Below are 9,021 nucleotides of genomic sequence, written 5' to 3'. Positions count from 1 at the left end.
GAGCAGCAGCGAGCCTTCTGCCTCCAGGGCGAGAGCACCTTCTTGCAGCAGCCTCTCCCTCGCCGCCGGCTCTCGGCCAATCCGAGCCCAGGGGCGGGCGGGCTAGCAAGGCGAGGAAGAATGGACCCGCCGTTGTTATCCATTGACTGGGGAGGCTGGCCGAGGGGGGGGTGGAACGATTGTGTTGTCTACGGGGTTGTGTGTGTGTGTGTGGGGGGGTCCCCTTCGCCCTCAGAGCACTGACAGGTTGAGCCGCTGCCCTAGGGATGCCAGCCTCCAGGTGGGACCGGGGGATCCCCTGGAATTGCAGCTCATATCCAGACCACAGAGACCAGTTCCCCTGAAGAAAAAGGGAGGCTTTGGAGGGGCTCTGTGGCATTGCACCCCACTGGGGTCCCTGTCCTCCCCACCCCCAAATCTCCAGGGGTTTCCCAACCTGGATCTGGCAACTCTACCCTGCCCCAAATAATTTTTGCCAGCTCTGGGTTCCAAAATACCAGGAGATTTGAAGGTGGAGCCCAGGAGAATGGCCTTGAGGGAGGGGGGAGGGACTTTGGTAGGGTATCATGCAGGGGGTCCCCAACCTGTGGGCACCTTTGGATTTCTGACACAGGGTGGTGGGCGAACCACAAAATGGCTGCCACAGGTGGCAGAGCCAACCATGCAGAGGAAGCCCCTGTGGAGGGGAGAAGAGAGGTAATTGAAAACATACTGGGAAAGAAGAGCGGCGGTGTCATTTTAATCTGCAGAGCCAGTCAGGTCTTCACTGGCAGAGCCCCACCCACTTTCCAAAAACACTGGGTGGCCATGAAGAAAGGTGTCAGTGGGCGTCATAGCACCCACTAGTGCCACATTGGTATAGTGCCATGCAGTTCACCTTCTAAAGGAGCCATTTTCTCCAGAAGTGGAATAAAATGTTATAAATAATGAGCAATTTATGTTGTCTGGAAATCAGATGCAATTCTAGAAGATCTCCAGCCCCCACCTGGAGGTTATATGGACAAATAAACAGAATAATCTGTCCTGCTGTACAAATCACACTTGAGACTACTGTCTTCTTATACAGTTCTACTTACAACCAAAATCAATACATATATGCAGGGGTCATTTCCTGCAGGAGTGCACAGGAGCGGAGCTCCGGCAGTAAAGAGCCCAGGGGGCGGGTCCATGCAACAAGCCCCCCCCCCTGCTCCCAGCAGCCCTCAGTCAGAGCAAGAAGCAGCCAGGTAAACTGCAGAGACCCCCCCCCCCAACAGTCCAGTGGCACCTTTAAGACCAAGTTTTATTCAGGTACAAGCTCTCCCTCCTCTGTGAGGACAGATCTGCACTTCCCCCCCCCACCCCCAATAGCTAGCAAACCAAAACAGTCCAGTGGAGCCTGAGTGGTGGGTGTTGCCTTCTGATGTCAGGGGGTGTGGCATATGCAAATAAGTCATCTTAATGAGTTATGCTAATAAGCTCCTGCACTGCTTTTTCTACAAAATGACCCCTGCACATATGTACATGTTACTTCAAGGTGTTGGTAATAACCTTCAAAGCCTTATACGGCCTGGGACCAACATATCTAAGGGACTGCCTCTTCCTGTATACGCCTCAAAAAGCTTTATGTTCTAGTAATCAACATCTCCTGGTGGTCCCTGGCCCAAAGATTTGCCGTTTAGCCTGGGCCAGGGTCTTTTCTGCCCTGGCCCCCACCTGGTGGAACATGCTCCCCATCAAGATCAGGATCCTGCGGGATCTTACTCAGTTCCGCAGAGCCTGCAAGATGGAGCTTTTCCGCCAGGCTTTTGGTTGAGGCAGCGGGCGTCCACATGTGGCCTCCCCGAGGTTGCCGTCTCCTACCTACTGGCCACCCATCTGCCAGCAAGCAGCCATAACAATCAGTATTAATGGGTCGGAATTTGCACCAGCAGCTATAACTACTGATTTTAAATGTTTATAATGCAATGTTTTATGGTGTTTTAAACCTTGTTGCATTATTTGAGATGATGTGACCCGCCCTGAGCCCGCTCACGGGATGGGCAGGATACAAATACAAAAAAATAACTAAATAACTAAATAAAATATAACTGCATTTGCTGTGTTTCCATTTTTGCGTGTTCGCCCACCTGTAGGTTGGCAGCCGTAGTGAGGGATTCCACCTTGCTCGTGTCTCTATTCCAAATGGTGTTTCTTTTGAAAAAAGTTTTTCCCCCCCTTAAAGTGAAAGCCTAAAATATCTGGAAAAGCCATCTCTCATTTAAAACATTTTTTAAAAATATATGATAGCAAATGGTATCTTCAAGCCCCAAAGGGTGCCAAATGTTTTCCTTCTGTAAAGTACCAGAACATACATGGATAAATGAAACTACCTTATACCAGGTCAAGCCATTGATCTACCAAGGTCACTAGTGGCCAGCAGTGCCAGTCAGAGTAGATAACACTGGCCTGGCGGAGGTCTTTCACATCACCTACTGCTTGATCCTTTCAACTGGAGATGCCAGGGACTGAACCCAGGGCCGGCTCACTCACTAGGCAAACTAGGCGATCGCCTAGAGCGGGACGGCCCTTAGGGGCGCCAAGCTGCACCCTCCCCATACTCTGGGAGTTTCTTGATTATTTGTGTTTTTCATTCTTCCTAAAATGCATTTATTTTTGAAAATTGGTGGATGCATGGTGGGGGGGCGGGCGCCAGAAGGGATCCTTGCCTAGGGTGCAAAATAAGCTGGGTCCGGCCCTGCCTGAACCTGGAACCTTCTGCATGCAAATCAGAGGTTCTACCACTGAGCCATGATAAATGTGATTAATTCTCAATGTTTATCCCCCAGCTTTCCCCCTCCAAAGGACCTTACAACATTGTTTCCCCCTACTTCATCATTCTCATGACAACCATCCTGTGAGGGAAGGTTAGGCTGAGAAAGTGACTGGGCCAAGGTCATTCAGAGTCCCAAATATGCAAATTCCACTAGTAGAAAACACCATCAAAGATTGCCAAAACAATATATTAAACAATTATAAAGTTGGGGGTGACACAACAACAACATTAATGCATACTATAGCTATAATAAGGCATTAGATGCAATATTTCCTCCTTTGATGATAAGACATAAAGGCCATGTACTCATTTTACTCAGGAACCTATGATTCGCTCCTTATACTATGAACCTTGTGGTCTGTTGAAATTGCTGAAATCAGGTTCCACTTACACAGCCGGCAAACTATGTCACAAACCTCACAAATGAAACTGGTTTATTTGTGATGTTTCATGGTTCATGAAGCTGGCATACCATGAACCATACCACATTTTCCCAGTTCATGCCCATCACTACTCAACACCAGTTCTCTAGGTGAAATCCATCTGGTTGTCCTCATGAATTACCCCTGCATTGACCCATGTGGATCTATAAGAACCAGATCATCACTGAGACAGTACCCTAAGACCACAATTGTACCTTTAAAGATTGACTACCTCTTTCAATAGTCTTTCAGTAGTCATGTATGGCTGCGAGAGTTGGACTATAAGGAAGGCCGAGCGCCGAAGAATAGATTCTTTTGAACTATGGTGCTGGAGAAGACTCTTGAGAGTCCCTTGGACTGCAAGAAGATCAAATCAGTCAATCCTAAAAGAAATCAACCCTGACTGTTCCCTGGAAGGCCAGATAATGAAACTGAAGCTCAAATACTTTGGCCACCCAATGAGAAGGGAGCACTTACTGGAGAAGACCCTGATGCTGGGAAAGATTGAAGGTCAAAGAAGAAGGGAACGGCAAAGGATGAGATGGTTAGACAGTGTCATAGATACAACGAACATGAAATTGAGCAAACTTCAGAGGACGGCGGAAGACCGGAAGGCCTGGCGGGAGCTGGTCCATGGGGTCGCGGAGAGTCGGACTCGACTGTGTGACTGAACAACAAAAATATTTTTTTTCCAGAGGCAAAGATTACAGCTGCACCCCGGCTAGGGGTACTGGGGCATGCAAATACACCAAAATCAATAGGCTGAAGCAGGAGCAGTTTCAGGCTTTTAGTGGCTGGAGCAGAGAGTGCCCTCTCCTCCTCTGCCCACCACTGCGTACTCACACTCTCCTTCCCTCCCACCCATCTGCATGCCTTCCACTTGTTTGTGTGTCCTTCCCTTCCCTTGTCGGCCCACTGCCTGTGCCCGGAGCTGCCTGCTGACCTTTCCCCAGTGGCACCGGGCAGCATATGGAGCAGAGAGCATGGGTGGTGGAGGGCTGGCGAGTGAGTGGGCAGGGGGTGCTGGCAACAGCTGTGGGCCCTGCCAGAAACCCTGGGTTCCAGTTCCAGCAGCTGCCCCGCCTAAGGGTACGCTGACACAGGCCCTGAAATGTGCCTCCTTCTTGGATTCTGTTGGCTTCAGTCAGATCCAGTCAAACCATATGGCAGAATATCGCTTCTGCTTCAGCACTATGTGGCCTCGTGGAAGTTCGCATTTGCTGGCCAAGACACTGGGGTGTGGATGCAGAGTAAATATTCAAGTGCCTGCAAAACAGGGCGGCTGCGTTGGAAACCGATAACATGAAATGCTTGCTTTTAATATAGCGGAAACAAAGGGAGGATTGTTTTTCTTCCCTTGCAGTGGTTCATTGCTCTCTGTTAAGCAGCTGATCGACTTCAAGTCTTTCATCTATATTGCCTGTCAGTTCATTGTTTAATATGTTGTTGAAGGTGGCCGGAGTTCATTAGCTGCTGTAGATTTTCCGGGATGTGTGGCTGTGGTCTTGGCATTGTAGAACCTGACGTTCTATTTTTATTGCTATGGAGGGGACTGGGTGGGGGGGAGAGATGATGTTGCTGATGATGACTGACATCTTGTACCAGGACTCAGTACAAAGTTTGCAATTGTTTTCCATTTTCAAGATATTTCTAGTCTGGTGGCAGAGATAACTGGCAGTCTTCAAGCAGCGGCTGGACAAACACTTGTCAGGGATGCTGTAGGCTGATCCTGCATTGAGCGTGGGGTTTGAGTATTATGGCCTGTATGGCCCCTTCCAACTCTGAGATTCTTTGATTCTATAAGAATATAAAAGATTTTTATGTAACTATTTTTTTTCATTTAAACATTACGCAACAATTTTGTATTTTGTCCTTGAACAGTCCCTAAAAATGATAAGCTTAGATTGAGGATGATATTCTGTCTGGTTATCCTACTGACTTCCTCATACATGTGAACCCCCAGAAGCTGTACATAATAGCATATGCACCCAATACGATAATATGTTTGCAGCAATTGGTTGCTACTGCAGCAGTAGAGAAATAGCATCACTCACAGTGCAACGGTCTAACCATCGAGACTGGCCTCCTCGTCTCCCTGCTCCCCCCCTTCGGGGAAAGACTCAATAACACTCAAACACCATTCTAATTAGAGTTCATTATTTTGTTTTATTGTTTTAAAATTTTAATGTGAATACATACCTCTATTGTATCCAGGGCTTTTTTGTAGATAAAGCCCAGCAGGAACTCATTAGCATAATAGACCACACCCAACAGCAGAAACCTATTAGCATATTAGGCCACAACTCTGACATCACACCTCATTAGCATATTAGGCCACACCCCACATATTACCAGAAGTGTGGTCATCCAACCACACCCACCTTTTGCTTCTTATTCTGTTTACTCTGTTGTCAAAACCCTGGGCTTTTTTTGTAGCAGGAACTCCTTTGCATGTTAGGCCACACACCCCTAATGTAGCCAATCCTAATGAGTGTCTGCTGTTAGGTGTGGCCTATTATGCTAATGAGTTCCTGCTGGGCGTGGCCAACTCAGGAGCCAGCCAGAACTCCGTTCCTGTGCGTTCCTGCCCAAAAATAGCCCTGATTGTATCTATTGGAATGTATTTATAAATGTACTTAACTGCCCTGAGCCCCATGCAGGGGGAGGGCGGTCCATTAATCAAATAAATACATAAATAAATACATAAATAATCCTAAACAGAGTTTCATTGAAGGCAATAGGTTTAGAAGGGTTTAATTGTTTTTTTTTTAATTTGTTTATACCTTGCCTTTATTCCCAGTGGGGACCCAAAGCAACTTATATCATTCTCCTCTTCTCCATTTTATCATCACGACAACCTTGTGTGGTAGGTTAGGCTGAGAACCTGTGACTGGCCCAAGGTCACCCAGTGAGCTTCCATGGCATGAGTGGAGAGTCAAACCTAGGTTTCCCAAATATTAGTCTGACACTCTTAAGCATTACGCCACACTGATTTCACTGTTAATGTTGTTTTACTAGTGTCATATATTACCTATGTATTATTTCCCATTTTCTTTACTGTTTTAAAGAGTGGCTAGATCCAAAGGGAACGCCAAGCCTCGTTGGAATTTTTAATGGTAAGGTCATTCTCCCACAATTTTTTTTTTTATGTTGAACCAGCATAGAGGTTAGAAATCAGAATTTCATACATGCTAGAAATGAACTCTTATGCACTGTGTTAAACAAAACAGCCAATATTATACTGTCCCTGTATCGATCCATGGTGTGGCCTAATTTGGAATACTGTGTGCCATTCTGGTCACTGTATCTCAAAAAAGCACATTGCAGAGCTGGGAAAAGTACAGAAGAGGGCAAACAAGATGATTTAGGGAGTTGGAACACCCTTCCTGTCAGGAAAATGTGAGGAGCCTGGGACTTTTCAGTTTAGAATAGAGATGACTAAGTGGGGACATGAAAGAGGTTTATAAAACTATGCATGGGGTGGAGAGAGGCCAGTGTCTGCAATTGTTGTAGCGTGACAAGTTCATGGGTTTTTGCCATCCTGAGCAGGGCTGGAAAGGTAGAGCAATGGTGGGCAAAAGCTGGTCTTGGGGCTTGGTTGGTGGGTTTACCAGGAGCTGATCATCAAGTGGTTTCCCTCAGCCCCATAGGCCCATTCTGCATCTAGCATTCACTCTGCTGTTTTACCAATTTTTACCAAACCCACGCTGGAACATAAATCCCCCTCTACATTGCATGCCACTTTCACTTTCTTTGTCAGATTTTATGGTAGCCTCCCTCCACACTGCATGCCGGTTTAACCTCCTTTTATATCTCGGTTTTATGGTACTGTCTGCATAGATTTAGGGCTGTTTTATGGCCATTCAGGAGACACTCTGCAGTCAGTATAGTGTTGGCCCAGGGTATTTGAATGTGGTTTTGAGCCGCATCTTTTTCTGTTCCAGTGTGGGTTTGGTAAAACAACGGAGCGAATGCGAGATGCAGAATGGGCCTTAGTAAACTTTGCAGAAAGGCCAACGAGCAGGGCTGTCAAACATGTGGCCCGGGAGCCGGATCAGGCCCCCAGAGGGCTTCTATCAGGCCCGCAGTGGAACAGCATACTCAAGATTGCAACAGCACAGACATTTTGATTCAATAATTCAGAGCAAGAGGTGTCAGTTATCAGACACTGTTTTTTTTCTTCTTTTTTTATTAGTTAATTTTTTAATTCAAAGATAAGTCAAATACACAAAAGAAACCAGAAAGCATAAACATTAATGCATTCAACACTATTACAACAAAGTGTAAACATATACACCTAAAATAACAGCGTTCCGTGCGCTGTCATGTGTTTAGTCATGCTGGCCACATGACCACGGAAACATCTTCGGACAGCGCTGGCTCTTCGGCTTGGAAACGGAGATGAGCACCGCAACCCTAGAGTCGGATTTGACTGGCTTTCGAGCAAAGGAACCTTTACCTTTTTAAAGTAAGAAAAAGCAACTCATAAATGAAGCCATTCAGCATAGACGACATGTGCTGGTAGAATGTCATTTTCTGTGAAGTGGGCTATTAATGCAAACCACTTTCGTACAAGTTTGGACTGTGTTCCTCAGTGCCCTTGTGTGAGACACTGTTAAATAAACAAAATACTGCAAGTGCTAATGTTTTAAGCATGTTTTTATTTTAAGTAAAAAAACTCCTTTGTGTTTGTGTCCTTTATAAAGTTTATATCTCCGCTACCTGGCATTACATTTTATGACACATATGGCCAGGGGTCTTGTTGTAGAAAAAGAGCTGCCGGAGCTCATTAGCATAACTCATTAGCATAACTTATTTGCATATGCCACGCCCCCTGACATCACCGGAAGTGACAGAAGGCCACACCCCCTGACATCACCGGAAGTGTGTCAGAAGGCCCGGCTACTTACCCTCCTGCTTCATCCTCATTCCCAAACGGAATGAGGATCGAAGCAGAGGGCGGGGTAAAGAAGGGGCGGGGCTTCACCACGTGACCGCCCCACCCCCTAGAGGTTTGAGTCCTTTATAAAGTTTATATCTCCGCTACCTGGCATTGCATTTTATGACACACATGGCCCAGCCCAACAAGGTCTCATTTGTGTCAGATCCGGCCCTCATAACAAATGAGTTCGACACCCCTGCCATAGAGGGTGCGCTCTGCCTTCCCTGCGCCCCTAGTGGCTGCAGTCAGAACTGCATTAGGACTTTTAAAAATATATTCCGTGAATGCCGCCTGACACTGGCTTCACTGAACCTGCAGCTGACTTGATCCCCACTGGAATCTTGTTCCACCAGCCCCCACCCCTTGGCGGCCCTGTCATTTTCATTCTGATTCACTGTGACTGCAAGTAAGCTATGTGTATGAGAGAAAATATTTTAAAACAATGTTAATTTTAAAAGGCATCCTGTTAAACGGAACCTCTGCCTGAAATGTTGAAGATGCACTACTACATTTATGCATAACCTCCCTCTTTGACATTTTGTGGTTGGCTCTGCCTCCTGTGACAGAATTCCAAAAGTTGGAGACCCCTGCTCTCCAGAGACTTTCCAAAATGACACCAAGCAGCTTCAAAAAAATCTGCTGGAGATGCAAAAAACAAACTGGTTCTTTCACATTTGGTGGCAATGCTCAATTTGAGCATGGAGTTATAAACAGTAGATGAGAAAATCCCGTGAGGCTGCTCATTTGTAAAAAAAGAAATAAAATCCGTGCCCTTTGTAAGAACTCTTCTTATAGGAGGGGGGAGGTTATTAATACCACAATACTAGAAACATCACACTTAGAGATGTAAAATTTCCAGAAAT

This window comes from Gekko japonicus, unplaced genomic scaffold (genome assembly GCF_001447785.1).
Source record: "Gekko japonicus isolate JY-2015 unplaced genomic scaffold, Gekko_japonicus_V1.1 scaffold1332, whole genome shotgun sequence".
NCBI lineage: Eukaryota > Metazoa > Chordata > Lepidosauria > Squamata > Gekkonidae > Gekko > Gekko japonicus.
The sequence above is the reverse complement of the archived record's forward strand: the minus strand, read 5'-3'. Positions refer to the sequence as shown.